Here is a 27,214-nt window from a genome sequence, read left to right on the forward strand (position 1 = left end):
TTTACTTCGTACAAGGCAGTAATTTATTTTATCTAAATTTGTCTGAAATAATTTATTTCTTACGTTCAAAATAGATCATCCGATTTATTGGTTTTTAAATTTTATTTCATCTTAAATTTTTTATTTTTATTAAAACTAAAAAAATTAAAAAGTTTTTTCAGTTTTGAAAATTTAAAAATATGGTCAGCCTATAAAACAACAATATTCGTATGAAAAAAGGCGAAAAAAACGTGCGTATTGTAAAAATAAAAAGTTTAAATGATTTTAAGAGTACTAACGATGGTGTGATAAGGATCTCTATAATGCAGAAAAATTAATTATTTTTTTTCGTTAAATTCTGTAATTAATTTTTCAAAAATTTAGAGTAAAAATATTTTGAAAAACAAAACGGAATGATGCTATACATCATTACTATACAAAAATCCAATAATATAGATTGATAATAATAAATATCTTAAAGCGATCTATGAAAAACAACACAATTTTATCGTTAAAAAGTTTTCGCTTAATGGAAAATATTTACTTAAAGACGTTTCTATACAGGTTCTTTTCATAGGGGTAAAAGAATTTCCTCTAGAAGGAATTCATATAAATCAAACTACTGAATGTAGTAATGAAAATATATACTAACTGAATCGCAAACTTCCTTCTTTTTATTGTCTGTTAAAAATTACCCTCAGTACACTTTGATTCGAATAATATTGATTTTTAAATAAATATATATTTTTTTTTTTATAACAATTTCTGGATTCCACTTTGTAATTTTCTTTATTCTTTTTACGACTGATATGAGTTAACGGGGCAATCTACTTGTCAATTTTAAGTCATTTAGTGAATCGATAAGTTTCTTTTTTTGGCAAGGAAAGACAAGAAGATTTGTTGTTTATTAACAAACGCGTGAGTGCATTTTGTTAAGTGTGTATATGAGAGGGAGGAATATAAAATATTGTTTAGACACTCTTGTAACAACAATAATAATAATAATAATAATACATCAAATAAATTTTCATCCCCGAATGCCACTTGCCACTATAAATGTTTTTGAATATAAGTTATTGTCACCCTTGTTTTACGAGCGGGTTAGATCATAAATTACGAATAGCAAGTAAGAGAAACAGAAATACTGTGAAACTGGAATTCAGAATAAGAGAGAATAACGCGCTTCATCGTTTTCTCTTTATCACATTAACTCCCACTCTGTTTATTTTTTATCTTTGTTAACACAAACATACTTTTCAGAAAGACAACCAATAATCAGATTAGATAGTAAAAAAAATCATATGGGGAAAAAATAGCTCATGAATTTCCTATTTTATTACAATATTTACTTAAGAATTTGATAATTCAGTAAATAGCGTATTTGTTTATATAATATCTTGGTAGTTTTTTTTTTTTTTTATCTAATTGGTCAAATAGGTATCAGATAAATTTAATAAAAATCGTTAATAGCAATTGAACAGTTGGAATTTTTTTCCTGTTTTTAACAAGCAATATTTTTTTTTTTTGTCTTCAGTCATTTGACTGGTTTGATGCAGCTCTCCAAGATTCCCTATCTAGTGCTAGTCGTTTCATTTCAGTATACCCTCTACATCCTACATCCCCAACAATTTGTTTTACATACTCCAAACGTGGCCTGCCTACACAATTTTTCTCTTCTACCTGTCCTTCCAATATTAAAGCGACTATTCCAGGATGCCTTAGTATGTGGCCTATAAGTCTGTCTCTTCTTTTAGCTATATTTTTCCAAATGCTACTTTCTTCACCTATTTGCCGCAATACCTCTTCATTTGTCACTTTATCTACCCATCTGATTTTTAACATTCTCCTATAGCACCACATTTCAAAAGCTTCTAATCTTTTTTTCTCAGATACTCCGATCGTCCAAGTTTCACTTCCATATAAAGCGACACTCCAAACATACACTTTCAAAAATCTTTTCCTGACATTTAAATTCATTTTTGATGTAAACAAATTATATTTCTTACTGAAGGCTCGTTTAGCTTGTGCTATTCGGCATTTTATATCGCTCCTGCTTCGTCCATCTTTAGTAATTTTACTTCCCAAATAACAAAATTCTTCTACCTCCATAATCTTTTCTCCTCCTATTTTCACATTCAGTGGTCCATCTTTGTTATTTCTACTACATTTCATTACTTTTGTTTTGTTCTTGTTTATTTTCATGCGATAGTTTTTGCGTAGGACTTCATCTATACCGTTCATTGTTTCTTCTAAATCCTTTTTACTCTCGGCTAGAATTACTATATCATCAGCAAATCGTAGCATCTTTATCTTTTCACCTTGTACTGTTACTCCAAATCTAAATTGTTCTTTAACATCATTAACTGCTAGTTCCATGTAAAGATTAAAAAGTAACGGCGATAGGGAACATCCTTGTCGGACTCCCTTTCTTATTAGGGCTTCTTTCTTATGTTCTTCAATTGTTATTGTTGCTGTTTGGTTCCTGTACATGTTAGCAATTGTTCTTCTATCTCTGTATTTGAACCCTAATTTTTTTAAAATGCTGAACATTTTATTCCAGTCTACGTTATCGAAAGCCTTTTCTAGGTCTATAAACGCCAAGTATGTCGGTTACTTTTTCTTTAATCTTCCTTCTACTATTAATCTGAGGCCTAAAATTGCTTCCCTTGTCCCTATACTTTTCCTGAAACCAAATTGGTCTTCTCCTAACACTTCTTCCACTCTCCTCTCAATTCTTCTGTATAAAATTCTAGTTAAGATTTTTGATGCATGATTAGTTAAACTAATTGTTCTGTATTCTTCACATTTATCTGACCCTGCTTTCTTTGGTATCATAACTATAACACTTTTTTTGAAGTCTGATGGAAATTCCCCATTTTCATAAATATTACACACCAGTTTGTATAATCTATCAATCGCTTCCTCACCTGCACTACGCAGTAATTCTACAGGTATTCCGTCTATTCCAGGAGCTTTTCTGCCATTTAAATCTTTTAATGCTCTCTTAAATTCAGATCTCAGTATTGTTTCTCCCATTTCATCCTCCTCAACTTCCTCTTCTTCCTCTATAACACCATTTTCTAATTCATTTCCTCCGTATAACTCTTCAATATATTCCACCCATCTATCGACTTTACCTTTCGTATTATATATTGGTGTACCATCTTTGTTTAACACATTATTAGATTTTAATTTATGTACCCCAAAATTTTCCTTAACTTTCCTGTATGCTCCGTCTATTTTACCAATGTTCATTTCTCTTTCCACTTCTGAACACTTTTCTTTAATCCACTCTTCTTTCGCCAGTTTGCACTTCCTGTTTATAGCATTTCTTAATTGCCGATAGTTCCTTTTACTTTCTTCATCACTAGCATTCTTATATTTTCTACGTTCATCCATCAGCTGCAATATATCGTCTGAAACCCAAGGTTTTCTACCAGTTCTCTTTATTCTGCCTAAGTTCAAGCAGTATTAGTAGTGAATTATTTAACATGGTTAAAGGTAATGAAATGTAAAAGAATTAAATTAAATTCTAAAACTAGGAACAATTAAATACCAAAACGGGGAAATTTTCTATTTAAGGTAATAAAAATACGACGATCGATGAATTAATGTGCACTTAAATTTTGGGATACGCCAAAAAATGGATCTACTAATATCAAATAGACGTAAAATAATTAAGAAGAAATTATTAAGAATATTTATAGGGAATTAATGCTTTATGGTAGTGAAAAATGCAAAATAAAAAAAAATACAATAAAGACCTTTTAATTTGTTGTTAGAGGTGATACTAAAAATCGAATGGGATGATAAAATTCTAAACGACCATGTCTCAAGATGAATTACAAAATTGAAGCAAAATGCTATAAAGCAAGAACGAAAGAGATTGATTGGGAATGAATTACAACAACCAGGTTTAATTAACTACGTAACAGGGGGTTGTGTAAAAGATAAAAATTGTCATGAAAACAGATATTAATTACATGTTATCCCAAGAGTAAGATCAGTTGGATCGTACACAGATAAATGTTTGTGGATCTGGCGACTCAATAAATATTGAACCGATTTTCATAAAATCTCATCAAATGATCTGTTTAAAACAAAAAAGGAATAATATTTAATTAATTAAAAAATGATAATGGTAGACAAAAAGCATAATAGTATTTTTAAAACCTAAAATTTTTAAACCAAATGTACGTACTCATTTCTTACGGTCGACAGAAATTTTGTCCAGTAGAAATATACATGGAAAAAAGGAAATACTACGAGGGTTATTTTTTTCAAGGTCCGATCGGTCACGAAATAAAAACCCGCGCAAAAATCTCTGCGCATATGTGTTTCGCAGCGTCTCTAGTATGGCCTTCAATTTCGCCGCGTCACTTCGTTTAGTTCTGAACACGCAGCTAGCACGTAAACATGTATACAACAATAGCATCTCCCGCCAAGTGTGAAGTGCGTGCTGTAAATCGATTTCTGCAGGCTGAGGGGTGTAATGCGGCTGAAATTCACCGACGAATAAGTAATGTGTACGGTGAAACTTCAATGAGTGACAGCAAAGTGCGACAATGGTGCAGGAAATTTAAAGCAGGACTTTTATTTTTTATTTTTGGTGCAGATGTTCGTGATGCAGGCGGTCAGGGATGGAAGCGAATGTCAACCGATGATTTCGTTAAGCGAGGTGATTAGTCGATTCGAGAAAATCGCCGGTTCACAATTTCTGTATTGAACGATTCGTTTCCTGAAATTTCAAGGTGAGCTCTCTACACCATTGTGAGTGAGAGACTTCAGTACCGCAAACTGTGTGCGAGATGGGTTCCTAAGATGCTGTCCAACCCTCACAAAATAATGAGAATGGGCGCCTCCCTAACGTTTCTCCAGCGCTACCGCAATGAAGGAGAAGATTTTTTGAACAAAATTGTCACAGGGGACGAGACACGGGTCCATTTCGAAACTGAAGAAACAAAACAAAAATTCAAACAGTGGATGCATTCTCATTCTCCCAGTCAAGCAAAGAAGTTTAAGCGAACCTTCTCCAACAGAAAGTGTGTATGGCTACTGTGTTCTGGGACCGGAATGGAGTTCTCTTGGTGGAATTCATGGAACGTGGCACGACCATCACTACAGCCTCATACTGCTTGACTCTTCAACGTCTACGAAGGGCAATTCAGAATAAGCGGAGAGGAATGTTGTCATCAGGCATTGTTTTTCTCCATGACAATGCTCGGCCGCACACTTCAGCTGTAACAAAGAAGCTCCTCCAGCGTTTTCGTTGGGAAGTGTTTGATCATCCACCGTTCAGCCCGGACTTGGCTCCATCCAATTTTCACCTCTTTGCTCACATGAAACACTGGCTAGGGGAACAACATTTTGGCACAGACATCGAGCTGCAGACCACCGTAGAAACATGGCTGAAAACACAGGCGGCTCCGTTCTATGATGAGGGTATTGGAAAGTTAGTATCACGCTACGACAAATGTCTAAATCGGAGTGGCGACTATGTAAAGAAATAGCGCAACTATGTAAGTACTTATCACAAATAAACATTTTTTTATTTTCACTGTGGTTTTAATTTCGCGACCGATCGGACCTTGAAAAAAATAACCCTCGTTTTAATTTAAAGCCGATGATATTTTTATTTGGCATATTTTATTTTTCTCTCCTAATAATATAGGGCTGAAAATCCCTAGGTCTATTTAGGGTTGAGATAGGGTTTTCATAAAATATTTTTTTTTTTTAATTATGCAAATCTGAACTAAAAAATAAAAAATGGTAAAATGATCAAAAATGTAACATTTTACCACGTCATTCGCGTAAAATATACTTATAATCGTTTTTTTTGTGTGGATGTAAATTATTTATAAGAATAGCTTTAGAAAAAGCCATTTTTACTTTCTTCTACGAAGTAAATGTGGAATTGTGATCGCAAAAAATTTCAGATTTCAACGGAAATATCCATTTTGAACATCCTTGAATCTATTTTGACTAGTTTTGGCGTGACGTCTGTACGTACTTAGGTATGTATCAAGCATAACTCAAAAACTATTAGCCGTAGCATGTTGAAATTTTAGATTTAGGAGTGTTGTTACATCTAGTTGTACATCTCCCCTTTTGATTACAATCAACTGGACCAAAACTGTCCAAAAAAAGCTCTCTATAAGTGGATTTTGGACTTTCTCTTAATAGCAGTAATAAGCACTCATTGAGAGCTTTTCAACAATATATCATAAGTGGTACTAATTTCATTGGTTTCAGAGTTATAGCCAAATAAAAATTTTAATTAATGAAATATTTCGATCTCACAAAGGCACATGGGTTCGAATCCGACTTCATTTCCTTTTTTTTAATTTAAATATATTGATTTATTAATAATTTTTAGTCTCTGATTATAAAAAGTTTTACAATAAATAATAATTGAATAATAACAATTAAAAAAATATGACAAATTACCAAAAGTTATTAATGAAATAGGATTTTTTATGTACTTTTAAAAATATGTATATATATAATTTAACAGGTGTAGAAGGAAGTCATGTGGTGTCCACATCTGATTATTTTTTAATATCAAAAAAGATTTTTAAAAATATGCTAAAAATCAAAAGTTTCTAAAAAATACGTGTTTTCAGGAATGTGGTGAAGTTAAAAAAAAAACATAAATTTTTGAGAAGTTAGATTATGAATTTTTTATTTTATTTAAATATGAAAAAAAAAAACGTATTTTTTTATGAAAGAGCAGGCAGCAACAGCTACGGTCATTAGCCGGGTGGAAAATGATAGCGTATGAAAAGATGCCATGCCTAACCGGGATTCAAACACGGAATCTCAGCACGAAATGCCGAGACGCTACTTAACCACGGAAATCGGAAACAATTATTTTTTATTAACTTAAAAAATAAATATTTTATAAAAAAAAAAATTAAAATATAATAAAGTAATGACTCTCAATAATTCTTAATTATTTCCTTACTATACGTTTTACCGTTTATTTTTACTTTAATAATTTAAAATTATCGTTCATTCAAATCTCCTTTTCCAATTCTTTGTAAATTTAAATTTTGAAATATTCCTAAAATACATAGTAAAAAAGACTGAAAAAATATTTCCCAAATTTTCTGATAGCTATAATAGGATATTATTTTTTTAAATAATCCTTATATTTAAACGAAATAACGTATAAATTTTTCTTTATTATTTAAAAAAAGGAATACTCAACAAAAATTCCATAATGGATTATTTGAACTTATAACTGATTATCCTGAGACCATGAGAAAAATTGGGATTCCTTTTATGCGTCCATAACACAGAAAAAAGAGTTTTAATAAGAGAGAAAACTGAATTTTTTTCATAGAGTATAATGTAATACTTCAAAGAAAAGTTTTGCTTTTTGTTACGACGTCTGTTATTTGACTGTCTAAATGAAAAGTAACTTATGTACACTAAACAAATCCCAAGATCTAATTAGTTCTATGGAACACAGTACTGCAATATACAAAAAAAAAAATGCTTTTGTATTAATAATATCCTAGTAAATCTGCCTTTGTTGTCTTCAGTATCTTCTCGCTAGTTTTCGTTAATGAAATTTTGGGTTATTTATTTCATTAATAATAAAATGTAAATATTTATTGTGATTAATTACATGAATTTATTTATTTATCATGTACATTATACGTAACATAATAAAAAGTATATTATACAGAGCGTTTCTAAAATGGTGGGGTGGCTATACTTTTTCGGTTTCAAGTTGTAAAAATAAACAAAAAATATTCTTAGGAAAAATGACAATTTCTCCTTCGTTCTCCCAATATCCGCCATTTTGTTATTTTTATATAATAATTTATATCTGTATGGTTTAAAATCAGACACTCAGCGCTGCCTATGGGCAGCTTTAGTATTTAGAACATTCTGTATACTAATCAGAGGGAGTTGGACAGTGTTAGAGTAAGTATGCACGCCAGTACGGCCTCTGCATCATAGTAACAGAGTTTAATATTGTTAATGTTATAAATATAGTATATTTAGTTATCAATCAGTGTGTAATTATTTTATGTATACTACAGTCCATTATTCTGCTATAAACGTATAGCCCCGTTATCAATATCTCAAGTTTGAATAGTCGTATCACATTAATATTTGGTTAGCGTGTTTATAATAAAGTTTTAAAATTATCAAAAAAACAGGTCTTAAACACCTTCGCAAATTACAAAATGGATTATTTTTCGATCCGTTATATCTCCATAAATATTAGTTTTATGAAAATTTGTGTTATTTGTTAAAATATTAAGCCTTTTGTTTTGATCAAATGACATCTTGTTTTTCTAAATCGGTTATTAAAATATACAAAATTATCACCCGAGCGCTCTATTAATAATTATCCTATAAATAAGAGCAATATCTGTCAGTAGTATCTTTTCTTTCTGGCTTTCGTGTTTTTTTAATATTTATCTCTTGTTTATTGTGTAATATATCTTTAAAAAGAATTAAGTATTAAATAGGTTAACTGGATAATATATCTTAATTTATTTTTAATTACTTTGCAACATCAATCAATTTCAAGTTACTTAGTATAATTAATTACTATTAAAAAATAATAATAATAATAATAATAATAATAATACGCTATTAAATATAAAGAATAGAGGTTTTGTAATAAATTAATAACATAATTTTCATTATTAATAATAAATCAAACTAATGATTCAATAAAACAACAAATATGAAAACGAAGTTAAAAAAAAACGGAGGGGGGAAATCCAATATATAGTAATAAACCAACTTATTATTAATATTATAGTAAGAAAAAACTGCATGATTAATGTGTAGTATTATAAAAGAACTTAGTTTAGAAACAGACTGATAATTAAATGTTATAATTGAGATTTAAAGACGATGTTAAATATTAAAAAGATTAATTACTTTATTTAAAACCGTTTTTATATTTTCTTTTCTTCATAAACCAGAAGAAATGACGGTTACTTAAATAATTTTATAAATTAATAGTGATTATTTTTCCTTTACCTTCCTTTCCATAAGTACGATCTCTTAACTCATCCAACTCTTTCTAAATATAAATTTTTCTTTTTTTCCTTTTCCCTCATCTTAAAGAAATTAATTTATATCCAAATATCATTTGAAACCGACTTTAATTTTCTCTTTTTACTTTTATGTTAACATAATACTAATCTCATAAATGTCAGCAATATTGATGTTACTCGTTCAAATGATTAACGACAATTTATTTTTCTAAAATAAGCATTTAAAAAGTAAATTAAATAAAATAAAAACGATTATATAACGAATAGAGTATCAACTAATCGAAGTGGTTAAATAACACAATGAAGAAAGAAAAAAAAAACAGGGTGGTGAAATAATATAATTTGATCTAAACAGTGGCAAAAAGATCTTAAAATAAAAATAAATTTAATTTCGTCATATACACCAGATATTTTGAGAATTCTTAACAAAGAACTGAAATAAATAAAAAATAATTGGAAAAAAACGTTTACAAAACAATAATGTTGTTTTAGGAATAGAAAAATAAAAAAGGGATGAAAGGAATCACCTTTTTTGACTTCGCGATCTCCTCAACCCTACCCTAGATGTACGTATGTCTAAAAGAAAATCATGAGATTTTGTGGTATTTTCTCAGGAAATTCACCAAAATGCGATCGCTGCTATCCTCGCGTACGCGAATAAATTAATTCAATATTAATACGTAAATGAACTCGGGTCTCATATATATATATTTACGTTTATTTAATAATAAATCTAAAAGTATAAATATAATTGAACCAAACTTAACCTACGCTCGCTAACGTTCAACCCTACTAAAGGTTACCGAGCGAAGGAGCGTAAGTTAAGTTTAGTTACATTATACAGAGTTATCATAAAATCTTTTGAACATGGTTTAAATTAAAACAGAATTACTTACAGTTTATGTTTTTTATTTTTCAAATTTAAAAATAATGGGGATACAGTTCTGGGACCCATTTTTTAAAACTATTTCATGTTAAAAAATCGTAAGAAACTCCTAAATTCGTCTTTTAATTTACCGCTCCAAACTTTCAGTAGGCCTTTATTTCAGCGGAGAGCAGAAATCAGTGAGAAATCTTTCATAAGTTGTAACTCGCTGTCGAAGGGTTTTCGGACCCCTGTTTATATTAACTTTTTAATTATTTTAATGAGAGAAATACTCCTATGAAGTTTAGCAAAATCCGCCGGGACATTCTGTACGAGAGGTTTCGTCGCTCAAGACGACAATGAAAATTAATAAAATGTAGGATATCACCTTAACTATATATTTGTATAATCATAGTTGTCTCATTAAAGAATTAAATAAAACATTTTCCATTAAATAATAAAATTAAATAAATAAATCCCATTTATTATTTTTTCAATTATATAATCTAGAATTGATTTAGATTCAACCTTATTTAAATACGTCAAAAGAGAATTTCTTAATGAATGAAATTTGTTCGTTTATATATATATATATATAAACGAACATAGGCGCATGTATGTGTGTACGTGTGCACGGGCGCATGCGTATGACTTTGTGTATAAGCAATATATATATATATATATAAGGATCATAGCTCAGAGCTTTCAACTTAGATGATTATGAATTTAATTTAAACTTTCTTATGTCAATAAAGGTAAGATGTGTTGGATATAAACGCCGTCTCTCTTTTACCTATATCTATTTCACTTTACCGATCTCGTTCTAAATTTTAGTCATTATACATATAGCTACATTATATATCACAGTTAAATAATTTGAAATCTTGTACGACACTAACGGTTTTAATAACACTCTAGCACGTTAGGAGCGCTGTAAAGTGATTAATAGTGACACATGGAAAGTTGAAGCTTAATATTAAACCGCTATCGCTATTAGCATTTGTGTGTATGTGGTTGCGTGAATGTGTTTTTGTGCGTACGTAAATCTACGTGTGTTTGAGTGAATGTATTTTGGAACAACGAGACTTTGAACTAAAACTTTTCCCTTCATTATTACATTAAACTTTTCCCAGAATACCTTATTCTAGTCCTTAATTTGCTATTATTATTATTATTATAGCTACACTACTATTCGTTTGTTTTAATGGCTGTGTAACATTTGTGCTTTATTCACTATGAGATATATGATTATATTATTAATTGAAAATTTAAATTTATTTTTTTTCAATCTAAAATTTACTGTTCATTTAAAATATTAAATTATCACAATTAAGTAGATGATATCAACGGGGACAATTCGGATGAAATTTTAAAAAAATTGTTAAATTTGAACAGGAAGAAATACTATGTCCGTTGGGTAAGTTCTCAGCTTGACATAGAGACGGCGCTAGTATGAACAAATGAGTATGATGTCAAGTATGATCCTTTAAATGGCAAGCAGTGAAAGTTTTAGATGCGTGCGTTCAATTGCTTCTTTATGGCGATCAAGCAACAAGTTTAAAAATTTTCTAAAACATAGATAAAATAGAAGTTTGACCTGTTATAAAGTATTTTATTTTAAATGGTTTAACCCAAACGGACATGTAAGCAGAGTTAGATTCGACTTAAAAGGATTCTCTTCGTTTTTAACGGTAAAAAAGCGGGCTGAATTTAATTTCGGTCTTACATCCATTCACGACAAAGAACGTTCTGGTCGCCCAAAAACCGCTACTACCAACTAAATCCAAACAAAAATTCAGAATGACGTATTAAATGGTCACTGAATAAAGGCATGCGAGGTTGCTGACATTAAAATCTTCTCGATAGAACGTATCCACTAAATTTTAGTTCACAGTGTTTTGGTTATGAAATAGCTTTCAGGTCGATGGGTGCCGCGTTTGTTAACAGTCGACCAAAAACGCATTTGACTGAACAATTCTGGAGGGTGTTTAGATATTTAAACGCAATTCTGTTGAATTTCATAGACGTTTTATAACAGCAGATGAACATAGATTTACCGTTACACGGCAGAAACCAAACAGTAGACAAAACAATGGGGAAGAGTAGAACAAAGTGCGCCAAAGTATACGAAACAGTTCCATTTTCAAGAAAAGACATGGCTACGTTTTTTTCGGGGGATTCTAATGGTGCAGTGCTGATAGATTATCTGGAAAAACGCAGAACCATCAAGTACTCTTTACTCCTGGTCCAGATGGTATTCAAACTAAACGTCCACATCTGAACAAAAAAGAAAATTCTCTTTAATCACAATAATGTACCTGCACAAACATCTCGGGTTGTTGTTGGCTGAAAACTTCACGACCTACGTTTTGAAGCGCTTCCACATGTGCCGAATTTGTTCCAGGCGATTACTTCCTCTTTTTTAACCTGAAAAAAGGGAATTACTGGACTAAGATTGATTTTAAATGATGAGGTTAAAGCCGAGATGACCGCTTATTTTGAAGAGTTGGACAAGTCGTACTACATTGAGGGTACTAAGAAGTTGAAAAATTGTAATCTAAAGGTATCGAATTGCAAGTTGACTACTAATAAAAATAATAATTTCTGAAAAATGTTATTTCCTTTGACAGTCCGAAAACTTTCCCAACAGATCTCGTAAGAGACTATTTCTTCAAACTGTACCAAAATTATTCAGATACTTGAATATTAATATACAATGAATACATTAGAAAAGGCAAAAATATTAGCATTGTCGAAGTACAAAATTATTAAAAATAATACTAAGGCTTTTCCTGATAATCAAAAATCTAGCGCTGTTTTATAGCTGGCCATCATAAATAAGAGCGTTTTCACCAAATTTAGAATGCGCAATGCATTACAATATTCGACGACAATTAGCTATCAAATCATAGTTTAACTTTGATAGAATGACGATGGTGATTGCTAGCTATTGAAAGCGCTACGAGTTGGATTTTCAGCAATGATCTTATGTGATTAATTAATTTTAATTATTTCGTATAACGATAAAGGAAATAACATCCTAAAAAAAACATAAAACAATTTACAAATATACAGAGTCTCCCATATAAAACTATAAAACAACCAATCTTATATTGGTAGGTATTGAAATAATAAAAAGGCATGTGTAAATGTAAATGTAATTTTTATTATTACCATCCATTACCTTACATTTAGAGTAAATGTTGGAAGTGGCCGCCAACTTCTTGAATACAAGCTTCAATTCTTTTTACAGCGTTTCTTGCAACTTTTTTCAAAGTGTGTGGCCGGATATTTAATACAGCTTGTTCAGTATTGACTTTCAATCGTTCAAGTGTTCGTGGTTTGTTGGTGTAGGCTTTTTCTTTGAGGTAACCCCGTAGAAAAAAATTCGCCGCAGTCAAATCTGGAGATCTTGGTGGCCACAAGCCTCGACCGATAACACGATTACCGAAGAATTCCTCAACAAAATCAGAAGTTGAACGTGCGTAGTGCGATGTCGCACCGTCATGTTGTAGCCAGCAGTGTCTGTCTTCCTCTTCCAAGAGCACGATGAACTGAAATAAAATATCCTGATATCGTTCTGCATTAATGGTGTACTCGAAAAAATAGGACCGATTATTTTCTTCCGCGATATCGCGCACCGCACGCCCAACTTCTGCGGGTGTAATTGTTTTTCGTGATAAACGTGGGGATTTTCAGCGCTCCAAATTCTACTGTTTTGGCTGTTTACGTAGCCATCCAAATGTCAACCGTGCTTCATCTGAGAAAAATAACGAATTCATAAAATCCTCACGCAGAAATCGACGGAACCGATGACAATATTGTAGCCGTTTTTCTTTGTCGGGCTCAAGAAGTCGATGAACCGTTTGAATGCATTAAGGTCGTAATTATAATTGTTTGGTCGCCCGACGAACGGTTGATTTAGACAAATTAATTTCAGCAGACAAACGTCTGATCGATTTATTTGACGAGGCGAGTAATCGGTCTTTGATTTCAGATCTTTTGTGTTCTTTGTTATTAACAGAACCGGTCTCTCTAAATTTTGCAACTAACTTTAATACTGATGTTTTGTTCGGAGCCGGTTTATCTGGGTACTTATGGCGAAACAAATCTTGCACTGCAACTACTGATTTCGTACTAAACAATGAAAACACGTTCATGTAGCGAAAACACCATCTTGTCTCTAGCAATACACTGAATGTTATGATTGCATTGTTGTTACTATCGGTAGTGTTCTACTGCGTCGCCGCGATGTTCAGATGTTGGACGAGTCCATTTCAGTAACGAGTAAGGGAGTAAGCTTGACTTTTGAAATTTCATGGATAAGTGATTGATGGGTTGCGTTTAAATGGGACACCTGTATATAATATATATATAGTGTTAATAAAGAATGAACCCCCCCCCCCCCCCCCAGTTTTAGATCACACATTTGAGGTCCCATATCGGGGGGGGGGGGAACACGATACTAATGTAATAAATGTAGCTTCCAGTAATATTTCAATGAATCCTTAACTAAACTTTAAGTAATCCTTAAATAAACCACCAATAATCATACACACACACGTATATATTTTTAAATAGTATTATGAATTTAATTGCAAATCTGTCTCTGTAATCTTTCCCTTTTACGAGAAAACATCACGAAAATTTATTTTTAACGGTTAATCCTACTCAATTTACTTTTTCTCACTTATTTTCCGATTTCCCGCTAAGTTAAAAATATCAAATTTTAAGAATTGTTTAGAAAATTTTTTTTATTTTAAATTTCAAAAAAGTTAAATTAAACAGAAGTTTGAAGAAGGTCATAAGAGCAGGAAAATTAGAAACGGGCAGGTATGTTTCCTTTAGGCAGTGAACTACCGCTAAGAAAGAATTTTGTTCTTAATCATCCTTAAATTGATGAAAAAAAGAAACTAACAATTTTAAAGAAAAACCACGTGAATTTCACTCAAATTAAGACCCAAATCTGAAATTTCAGGAAATATATTATTTTTACCATAATGACAATATTATTTATTGTAAGTTCAAATATTTATCTTCAGTTTATCTTTGAGAGATAAACGGGATTAAAATTAAATTCTCCAACTTTTCTGAGCCTGTTATCATGAAGAATTAGATTGATGATTTAACGTCAAGTGAAACCATTTTTATTTCCTTTTAATCATCACAAAAACAAACGAAATCGGATAAGGTATGGCCTACATAACGGTATTTTACAATTCAATTTGCAATTATTCAATTCTAAAAACATCTAATCAAGAAAAACTGTTACTTCCCTTTTATAATCCATTAATGTGGGAAACTGAATAAGCATTAACTTCTTTATTAATAAACTACCGATCTTCGTTGGGGAGAGGTAGCGTCTTGGCTTTTCATCCGGAAGTACCTAGTTCGAATCCCGGTCAGGTTTCGCGATTTTCATACGCTAAAAAATTCCATTACCATGTCCCACGCACAAGATTTAAGCTAATTATTTGGCTGACTATGTTAGATGTTTCTTTCGTTGTGTTAACAAGGTTTACACATTTAACCTGTTAGTCCTAATTAATTTTCTTAAATGCGTCAATCCATATTCTTTTTGGCGGACCAAAAATTCCGTCAACTAGTAATTTATAGTCTCGTGCAATTTATATTCAATTCAGAAAATTCTGAATCAAAAATTACCTTTTAATCGTTCTCAAAAATTAATAAACACATCACGGAGTTCGTTAAACTTCGTCGGAAAGAGTCTTCTTCTTTTCTTTCTTTTCCTGTTTAGCCTCCGGTAACTACCGTTTAGATAATACTTCAGAGGATGATATGTATGAGTGTAAATGAAGTGTAGTCTTGTACATTCTCAGTTCGACCATACCTGAGATGTGTGGTTAATTGAAACCCAACCACCATAGAACACCGGTATCCACAACCTAGTATTCAAATCTGTGTAAAAATAGCTGGCTTTACTAGGACTTGAACGCTGGAACTCTCGACTTCCAAATCAGCTGATTTGGGAAGACGCGTTCACCACTAGACCAACCAGGTGGGTTTTGTCGGAAAGAGTCTGCAGACGGCGAAGTCTACGAACTACGTTTACAGTTGTAAACATGACTTAACCTAAGAGTGAAATGAATATGGGGGAAAAATAATTGTGAAAACGTATATTTCAGTTAAATTAGATTTGTAATAAAGAATAATTTCAAAAATATAGTCGAATTTTGTTAGGCAACTGTTTTTTTTTCCATTTGATGAACGGCGGGACTAGAATATGCCATTTTATAATCTTTTTATGTACTTTTACGAATCACGCCGCTAGATAGCAGTACTTGTTAGTAATAGGTAGCATATAAAACCTTTGTAATGTACTTGAAATAATAAAATTTAAAAGAAAATATACTGCAGCTTGTTTTAATAGTAAATGCTCTTATGTAAATGAAAGTACTGAAGATGAAACTATTTTTTTAATTCCCATTACTTCTTAAAATAAAAAAGTATTAGTTTACAAGAAATTATACCAGTTTTATAAAAACAGGAATAAATAAAATATAAATAAATTTGATTGGTAAAATCGAATTTAACGATAAAAATCGAGGGTTACACTTGCAAAGTAATAAGTGCAATATTCCATCACGGATTTTCGATTCGTGAGTCATTACACTAGTTTTATTAAAAAAGAAAAAATACGGTACGAAGTGAATGATATGACAATCAACCAAAAATACTGGTCGTGAAATTCAATTTATTTGTTCCAAGAAAATAAATTTTAATAATAAGAATAATCTAACAATACGCAGTAATAGTAAAAAAAATTACAATGAAATTGTAAACCATACGGTAAGAGTCTCGCAGATATCATTTCTGCCACTCAAAAAACAAAAATTTCTGTAATATAAATAAAACTATTTTTAACAAAATATGTAATAGATATTAGATAATAAATGATGTTTAAACGTTAAAGTAAAGTAAAAAATAGAAAAAATTGTTACAAAACTCTTACCGCCCCGATTTGATTTATTAAACAACGAATAATCATAAGAATTGTATTATTTCTGTAAATGTGATAACTATTACATATAAATGAAATCGAGCCGGTAAGAGTTTTGTAACAAATTCGTCTATTTTTTGCATGGAACGCTTAAAAATTTTTTATTATCTATTATTGTATATCTATTGTCTATGGCAGATTATGTAACATGCATTTTTTTTTTAAACAAAATTCTAAATTAATAACAGATTTTGATATTTTATTTTCTGTTTGTATTCCGATCGTGCTGAAAACTTTTATCTCAGAAATTATTTTTTTGTTTAATCCTACGTATATCCTCTGAATAAATGAGAATATTCTGCTTAGCTTACTAATCCTTCCATTTTTTTCTTTACAGCTGAAATTTGATAAATATTCCAACCATACAAAAAGCCAAAGAAATGATTAGTTTAATTAAAATTAAAAAAAAAAAATTGTTATAAAAGGGTTAAATTTAATACGGACAGTATTTGTTATTGTACCGGGTTGGTCTAGTGGTTAACGCGTCTTCCCAAATCAGATGATTTGGAAGTCGAAAGTTACAGCGTTCAAGTCCTAGTAAAGCCAGTTATTTTTACACGGATTTGAATATTAGATCGTGGATACCGGTGTTCTTTGGTGGTTGGATTTCAATTAACCACACATCTCAGGAATGGTCGAACTGAGAATGTACAAGACTACACTTCATACACTCATATACTCATACATATCATCCTCATTCATCCTCTGAAGAATTATCTAAACGGTAGTTACCGGAGGCTAAACAGGAAAAAGAAAGAAAGTATTTGTTATTGCGAAGAACGGTGGGTTGTCCTCGTTACCTCCCCACCATCCAATTTATTTTGTTTGTTTCTGGCAGAAACTTTCATTACCATTTCGGGGAAAATTTTTTTTTTTAATTCTTAGAATGTTACTATAGTTAAAAAAAAAGTAATAAACAATATGAAAAAAAAATCTACAAATCGAAATGGATTTAGGACAGAAAAAATTAAAACTGAAAGCGAAATAATTATATAATAATAATTATTTGAAATATTGAGTACTTTCATATAAATGAACACAAATATTTATTGCGTTGACCAAAAAGCTGTAATATCTTTTGGAACTCCAGTAACAGTACAATGCTGGAATAAGTACGGAGTACAGTCGCCGCCCAGTAACGGTAGACTTAGAGTGGCCACGATTTGCACCCGACCAAAAAAACATGTTCCTCGCTCTCAGTAGTCCCCCTTACCAAATAATGGTTCTATTTTTAACAAATGAATGCAAAAATTTTGAAAAAAATACAGTCGGCTAATTGTGTACTGTACAACGTAAAACGTAATAACGGATGTTAAAATGTTATCTACTAATCACATGGTAAATTTATTACTGTAACGTTAATTACTTATTGGAAAATGAATAAATTCTTCAGCTAGAACGCTCTCCTCTCTGCCATTACTATCTTCAATGTAGTTACCACTGTCACTACATAAAGAGACCTCGAATGATTCCGTCAGAGAATCTATTAACGATTCTTGTCAGTCCGACCATTCCTGAGATGTGTGGTTAATTGAAACCCGACCGCCTAAGAGTACCGGTATCCACGATCTAGTATTCAAATCCGTATAAAAGTAACTGCCTTTACTAGGACTCGAACGCTGGAACTCTCGACTTGAAATCAGCTGATTTGGGAAGACGCGTTCACCACTAGACCAACCCGTTGGGTTATGTCAAAAGAACCAGAGTGGCAGAACCACAGAACTGAACTTAATATACATGGAAAAGCAAAAGAGAAACAAAAATAAAATAAAATTGTTTTAATTAGAAACATGATGACACTTTCTTAATACTGTGAGCATACAAAAATACATCGCTTCGGAAACAAGATTTGCATCACGTTTATGCTACTAACAGATGACTAATCATGGTGTGACAATGTTTCAGAGAACAATGTACAACAGTGACGTGCGGGCCGATCATCCAAGCTCGCCGTTACTTGGCAGCTACTGTTCTGGTGTAATTTTAAAAGTAAATATCAAACAATACAAATAAGAATATCGACAGTACGATGATGTAATTAGACAAGTATGAAGACGCCTTTTAGTCTAGCGAAAAATAATAATTGTACCGAGCTCTCGGTGGAGACAGAAACGAACGTGACATGTAGTTAAAAATTTCATAAATACGGTCTTTAATATATGCAGTAATAAAATGTATTATAAATCATAGAGTAATGACGTTTGACATACTGGAATGATAACGGAAAACGATCAAACAGTTACTTAAACATTCGAGGAGAAAGATCGGTGTCAGATAAAAGCCATCGGTTATACTTACTCTTGGTATAGCGGACGGCGTACAGCTGTGCACGTTGCGTGCGAGAGAGATAGATTTATAGGACGGGTAGAACAGTTAGATAGTTAGTTATTCCTTAACAAATACATCTCGTATAGCTCCGTATACTTACATGTAAGCAGTACATTGTCAGAGTTTTCAGTATAGTTAAAAGAGCAGTAAGCCATCCGTCAGTCTTTGTGCACAGCAATTCGCCGCCCGATATAACTATGACGTTAGTTGCAGTAACCGCTCATAATATGCTGTAGAAATACGATAGACATAAAACATGTTTACACAAATAGAAGACTATACATGTTACGATTCGTTATAAAACTAATGGATACACGGTTAGTAAAGAAGAATAGTTGCTAACCAGTGATGGGGGGATTTCTTTTTCACCGGTTAACACATTCGAGTCATATATAATTTTTTTTTCATCTTCTGGGTTTTAATTATTTTTTTATTTAAAACTAGCAGACTCAGCAATGCTTCGCTATTGCTAGATTTGACTATATATATAGATTAAATGAACACAATTGAAAGTTTGATAAAACATTAACAAAATGAACATTACGGAACTTCATAAAATTTAACCTTTCCCTTTTCCCCTTTATTTTGTCCCTTTTTCCCATTTTCATCTTTACCATATTCTATTTCCCTTTCCCCATTTCACCATTTTCCCCTCTTCCATTTACTTCACCCATTTCTTTTTCCCTCTTCCTCTTTCCCCTTTAATTTTATCTCGTTTCTCCATTCCATTTCCTTTTCCCCGTTTTCTCCCACTTTCCCCTTTTTCCCTTTTAAATTTTTCGATTTTCCTTTTTACCGGCGCGTGAATCGGCCCAGTAGTTTTTTAGTCTATAGTGGACACACATATCGGAAACTGAAATGGAATCGTAAAATATTTAGTATAGCGTGTGTTGCTTTTACGTCCAACAAAAAGCGCTGATTTTAAAAAAAAGCATGTTTTTACCTGTCACAGGTGTGACATCTTAGATATATAAATAGTAGGTATATAAAAACACGCGCGTATTCGAATGTAACGTTGTGTCAATGTTTCAAAGCAATCGGTGAAGAACTTTCGGAAATTTATGATTTTTAACAAACCAATATTTACATTTTTATTTATATAGATTTTAATTCTTTAATTTTTTTTTTTTTAATATTCCGTCTGTAAGGCTACAATATAAAAACCTACTATTTTCTAGATTTTACTATCTAATTCTCGTTCGTAAAAGTTCACAAAGCAATTTTAACGAATCTTTTAATTCTTAAATCTATACTCGATTCAAGATTTTTTTTTTATATGTAGCCTCAGTTTGTAATTACAATATTCTTTGACGGTTAATTATTTTAATATCAGGGAAAAAATAAAATATCAAAAATAATTATTATTTTTCCTTTTCGAGTAATAATCCTTAGAAAATTGAAATTTTATTAGAAATAATTCTTTTGTTTTTTCAATATTTTAGTTCATTTAATTTTGATATTAATTCGATCAAGAGGGTACTGGATTAAAATGAAAAATTGCAGATATTACTATTTTTTAATTAATCCGAAAATTATACTTTTTTAAAATAAATTTTTCAAATATCATAATACTTTAAAATTTGTCTTTATTTCGATTTAGAAACTACCAGAAGGATTTAAAACGATTCGTATACCTTATAAACCAATTAATAATCCTTTTATTTGTCAGAGAATGTCAGATCGTTACGTTTGATGATTACAAGATAGACCTTTTTTTTCATAAGCGGCTTGTACATACGAAGGAACACACAGTTAAATGGGATTTACTAGACTTACCTTAGTAATAATTATTTTATAAATGGAGATAATGTTAAAGTTGTTGGAGTAAAACTAAAGGATTATTATATAAAAGTAAAAGAAGAAGAAAAGGGTTTTTAAAAAAGCCATCTTATGAGAGAGAGAGAAAAAACAGAATTGTTTTCTTGAAGTTTTGCTTTGAAGGATTATCAATTATAACGGTCGTAATATTGCAAGGTTTAGAACGATTGAAAAGAGGATTTAAGACTATTTTCGAAAAAGTCTAAACAGAACGGCCTATCTTAAGAAATTACAAATACTAAGTACATAGCTAAGATACAAAGAAAAAGTAATAACACACACGATTCTAAAATAAAAGCTAAATAAAATAAAGTAATAAAAAAATTTTGCACACGTTAACAGTTAAATAACCGACTTAAATATAACTTAAAAAATTTGAACAAAGGATCTTTGTTTCATAAGGTCCAAGTTTCACTACGGTAGAGTTGTACGGGAACATCTCAAACTTGAATACGTAATTCTTTTTATCGATTTAATTTTTACAATTTCGGTGAATAATTTACGTAATTCGATTTCACATTCAAATCTAAACCGTTTTCGTACGTTATCGTACATCCTTAACGATTAAAATAACTCGTTTAAGGATTTTGTCGATTAGCGTAATGATTTTATCGCAACGAATAGGGAATTTTTCTGAAAAAACTTAAAATTTCAGTTTTGGAGCCTGATATGCGTAGACCGGTATTTCCGGCAAATCTTAATTTACCAAATCTTCATGTCTTACCAAATTAAAAAAAAAACACGTTTGAGCATTTTCGTTTATTCACTTCATCATCATAAATATAATTAAATTAATATAATACGTAAATGCTATTAATATAAAATGCAACGATAAATCTAATTTTACTAAAAATATTGCATGCACTGGACACAAATTTAATTCGGATAAAATATTTAATGTAGCCTAACTGATTATTTAAATAATAGATTTAAAATAGCGCCTTATTCTAATATTATTATTAATAGTAACAATATATTTTTTTTCATTAACGAAAAATAGATGTTTGAAAGAGACTTTTCACGTAAACAAGCATTAAATTAAAATATTACAAAAATTTTTCAAAATTTTTAAAAACTTGCTTTATACTTTTTAGTCACACTTTAATCAAATTATTATCATACATTGCACAAGTTTAATTAGTAAGTTAATTTGGATTTCAAAAGATAACATCATATATTGAAATTTCTAATATATCTACAAACATCAAACAAATTTTCAATCAAACATTATACAAAGTAATGAAATAGCGAAGTTTTTATTTCATTTACTTAATTAACTATCACAATTATCGACAAAGGTTTTGATGAGTTTTCATAAAAGATTTCTCATTCGATCCATCTCTGATAATGCTGATGCATAATAAATTGCATTATTAATTTCCACGCTTAATTTACACCCCGTACGGAGAGAATGTTTGCAAAAGTAATGGTGGAATATTGTATTGTTACCCGACCTTATTAACTGCAAAATTTCATCAATAGGCAATGTCAGAATGTACGTTAAATTAAGGATGCAAAATTTGAGAACAAACATGAAAAACAAACATTGCGAGTTAAAGAAAGGCAAGTAAATAACTTGCCTCTCTTCAAAACGATATTTTTTTGGATACGAGATCATTTCACCCCGAGCACTCAGGAGACCCAAGTGGGAGGCCAAATCAAAATTTTAAATAGAAAGCATTGTGCATTGTAAAAGGTCATTTTAAAACACATTAAAAGCTAAAAAAAATTATCTAAAATACATCGTGCTACAACACTAACCGACTTGACATGTTAAAAGGTTTTTTCTATAGCTTGTTCGAAAACGGTCTCCGATTTTTTGGTGTTTAACCTCCGAGTCTACCGTTAGGTACTGCTTCAGAGGATGAGATGAATGATTTTTAGTGTTTGTGAAAATGCTATGCCTGACCGGAATTCGAACCCGGGACCTCCGGATGAAAGGCCGATACGCTACCACTCGCGCCACGGAGGCCGGCCTCCGATATATCTTAATTTTAAATAACCTTTCAGCAATAAAAACACTAAAACAATTGGTGAATGCTCCTAACTCAAAATAATTTATTTTTTGGTATGATATCAGTACTGTGGGCCGATATTGAAACTAGGGTACTTACGTATTAACGCCACCGCAACTACAGCTTTATTTAAAAACCAAGTAGTCAATCGGATTTCGGTGGAAAACTTAACCTAGTTTATAAATATAATTTAACTAAACTTAACCTAGGCTCGCTTACCTTGACTAATTAACACCGTAATTTTTTGAGTATTTATTTAATAAATTCAGTAATTATTGCAATTATTTATTATTTAAATAATCAAAACACTCCTGTTAATTAGTCAAGGTTAGCGAACGAAGCGAGCGTAGATTAAGTTTGGTTAAATTATATTTATAAAATAAATAAATATAAATAACCATTTATTAAAATTAATAAAGAAACTGTTTTGAATCTATGTTAAACTCTATATCAGCCCATTTACCACCGAAATCCGATTGACTACTTTGTTTTTAAATAAAGCTGTAGCTACGGTGGCATTAATACGTAAGTACGGAAACTAGTTTTGAAAAATAATAATTATAGATGGAAGTTTTTTAAATCAATTTTTTAATGTCCCTTGAAATGACGTTTCACATCCCTACTCTTTCCGTTTAACATTTTTAAGTTGTTTCTTCACGGAGGCTGGAGAAGTTGGTGTTTTTATACTGACGAAATATAATTTTTTTGAGGTTAGAACATTTCATTAATTTCATTTTTCTACGTTTGACTATTAAAAAGTTATTTATGAGTTTCCGTATATTATTAACAGCTTGTACGTATTTATAAATATTCTATTAAATAGGTAATTTTTTATTTATCAGAGGGATATTTATTTAATTAAGGTGGTGAAATTGTTTACCTTATTTGTTAAAAATTTGTTTTTAACAAATTTTGCTTAAAAATTTGTTAAAAACATTCTTAAAAAATGAGAGACATAAACAAACTATGATTTTTATTATTCTATATCTACACTACAGATGATGGCATAATTAGTTTAAAAAAACTTTCTGGAATTCTTTTTTATTTTTTTGTTGTAGAAGTTGATTTTATTACTGTAATAATTGTATCATAAAAAAAATACCCAACATCTGAGGACAAATAGTATCATGGATACTTGGATAAACGGTTATTTAAATGAATTGGAAAAACCAGTCGAATAAAAATTTTGTCATTTTACTAAGATTCTTCTAGTAATAATCTATAATTAAATGCTCATTTTAGTCGTTAAACAAACATAATTAGAGAAACTGAAGAAAACGTACAGATATATAGAATAAATAAATAAATAAATGAAAAGGGCCCCAGTTTACCAAGCGAGGGCCCGGCTCTGGTGAACGGGAATGTAACGGGAGAAAATGTAATATAAACATTTGAACAAGAGAACACAATTTTAAAAGAAAAAAAATTTCATTAAGTGAGAACGGGTAATTGCCGTGATCTACTTGAAGGGCAAAAAAAGATGAATAATTACCTAAATTTTTTTTAAGATAAATATACTTTTTTCTATTAAAACGACACAGCTTTATAATCTATTCAGCAATAAGTAAATAAGATGTATTTGAACTAACATTAACTAGTCACAGACACGAAAAGAAAGAAATGAAGTAGAAAAGCAATCCGTACATAAAGTCACCTAATTGAAACGATAAGGCAAACCAACAATATTGCTCCTCACCAATCTTGAAAAATCACTGATCGTGTTATCCAATAAATTAACCGCCAAATAATTCGGGTGCCCAGCCAAACAAACCATTTTGATATCGTAGACTGACCAAAGAGATTTTCTGCCGAACGGTTCGCAACTTAAAGATCATTAGACGTGAGGCTATTGCTAATGTACCAGGGTATGTTTAGCATTTTTCGCAGTGTTTTTGTCTGGTATGTCAATATCAACTTGAACATACTTGAACGACTTGATGTCGCTCAAGTATGTCAGTATTGGAATTGTATACTGTACCTTACAATTCAAGCCTGTAAGTTAAAACAGGATCCAAAACTGATTTATAAATCATATATCAATATCAATATCTGAGAAGAAAAGATTAGAAGCTTTTGAAATGTGGTGCTATAGGAGAATGTTAAAAATCAGATGAGTGGATAAAGTGACAAATGAAGAGGTATTGTGGCAAATAGATGAAGAAAGAAGCTTTTGGAAAAATATAGTTAAAAGAAGAGACAGACTTATAGGCCACATACTAAGGCACCCTGGAATAGTCGCTTTAATATTGGAAGGACAGGTAGAAGGGAAAAATTGTGTAGGCTGGCCACTTTTTTAATATGTAAAACAAATTGTTAGGGATGTAGGATGTAGAGGGTATACTGAAATGAAACGACTTGCACTAGATAGGGAATCTTGGAGAGCTGCATCAAACCAGTCAAATGACTGAAGACAAAAAAAAAAATCAATAATTTACTTTTTACTGAATCTATGTCCTATCAGCCTATCATCACACTTTGAAACAGAAAAATTCAAATAATCCATTATTTAAATTTTGTTAATTTACGGCGCTGGAAGGGAAGAGGCTCTTGGGAGACAGTGACTAAATATCTCGGGCCCCTGAAGATGTATTTTAGTTTTTCTTATTATGGTAACGTTTTTTAAATCTTTAAAGTAGAACAGGTTTAATTTTTTTAAATAAGGGACGGGGTGGATCACTAGTAATTATTACAAAGTAAGATTTTTTTTGTGACAATCTCTATTTCCAATTTTAAAAAAAAGTTTTGTTGAAGCGCAATAAAATACAAAAATTTAAATAAACTAAGTCATTGAAGCAAAAGACTTTTCTTCCGTTTCTACGGAATATAATTAAAAAAAGATAAAATTATTTTAATAAAATAATTATAGACGTAATTTTAATAATAAATACAACACAAACTTAAATTTCCTACGTAAACTTATGCCGGTAATCTACCTATGAAATCGTAATATAATAACATTTTCTTATAAAAAGTAATAGTTTTTTCTAATATATGTAGTAAATTTCACACGATTATCTAAATAAATTAAACATTACTCGTTAATTCTAAACTTCACTCGTGGGAATACGACTATCCTATCCCGTGGTTTAAACAATAAAGTGTTTTTTTTGTGATGCATAATCACTTACGCTTGAAATATGTGGAATATAAATTTATTTGCATATGAGAAATGTTATGTCTGATTAGGAGTCGAACCCGGAATCTTTTACGTTCGGATGAAAGGCCCCAATAGTCTTAACACGAATGTCAGCAATATTAAAAAAACATATATCTTTTTAAAAATAACGATCCGTAAATAAAACACGATCTATTTTAAACTTTACGCTAATCAAATATTTGATAAATTTATCCTTAACGTATAATAAAAATCATCGACGAAAAAATATAAAGATCCAACGGTTCTTGATTGGTTTAAAAGAACAATTAACCCAACAAAAATTCTATTTATAAATTAAGATAATTAAAAAAATTATCGTATAATTTACTTATTACATCAAATATAAAAAAAGTATTGACTTACTTGTGCATTAACTAAAAACAAAGCGATGGATTTTTCCTTAATAAAAAAAGAAATGATATTTTTAAAACCAAACAAGTGTTACTCAACATTCTACTTCTGTAGTAAAAGACTGCTAAAAATATATACATATAAAACAAAACACCTGTTAAACTTGACTGTTATGTCTAATACAAGAGTTACACACTCGCACACAAGTCAGTACAAGAATTACACACTCACACACAAGTCAACACGTGCAGTGAATCAACTACTTCAGTGTATCGTTTTAACTACAGATTGGACGCTTCATTATGACGTAACGCATTACCCAGCAGGCATCTTCCACAGTACGACCTTCCTCCCCCCTATTTCACATAATTCTAACTACTTTTTTTTTTTTTTGTTACGTCATTCTATTTTTACTATTTAATTCAATTATTTCATCGCAAAAAGTTTTTTTTCTCGATTGTGATTTTAAAATTATGCTAACAAAAATGATAACACATAAAGCAATAAAACGCACGAATTTTATTAAATAAATATCTACATTATTATGATACATAAATTTATTGTCTTTAATACATCTGCTTGTATATACATCTTGTGAAACTGTTTGTATATGTATGTAACTTTGTTTTTTAGAGTAATTTCAGTCTCTGA

The 27,214-nt window shown here is 30.7% G+C and overlaps 1 protein-coding gene across 1 annotated transcript in view; it reads right to left on the bottom strand.

Moving 5' to 3' along the window:
- The window catches only part of LOC142333352 (uncharacterized), a 388,438-nt gene extending 361,643 nt beyond the window's left edge, over window positions 1-26,795 (bottom strand). The window contains exon 1 of the mRNA XM_075380375.1: window positions 26,576-26,795. The gene's annotated coding sequence lies outside the window, so the exon portion shown is untranslated. The remainder of the gene's footprint in view (window positions 1-26,575) is intronic.
- Window positions 26,796-27,214: the final 419 nt, after the last annotated feature.

The sequence above is a fragment of the Lycorma delicatula genome, chromosome 12, assembly GCF_047948215.1.
Source record: "Lycorma delicatula isolate Av1 chromosome 12, ASM4794821v1, whole genome shotgun sequence".
NCBI lineage: Eukaryota > Metazoa > Arthropoda > Insecta > Hemiptera > Fulgoridae > Lycorma > Lycorma delicatula.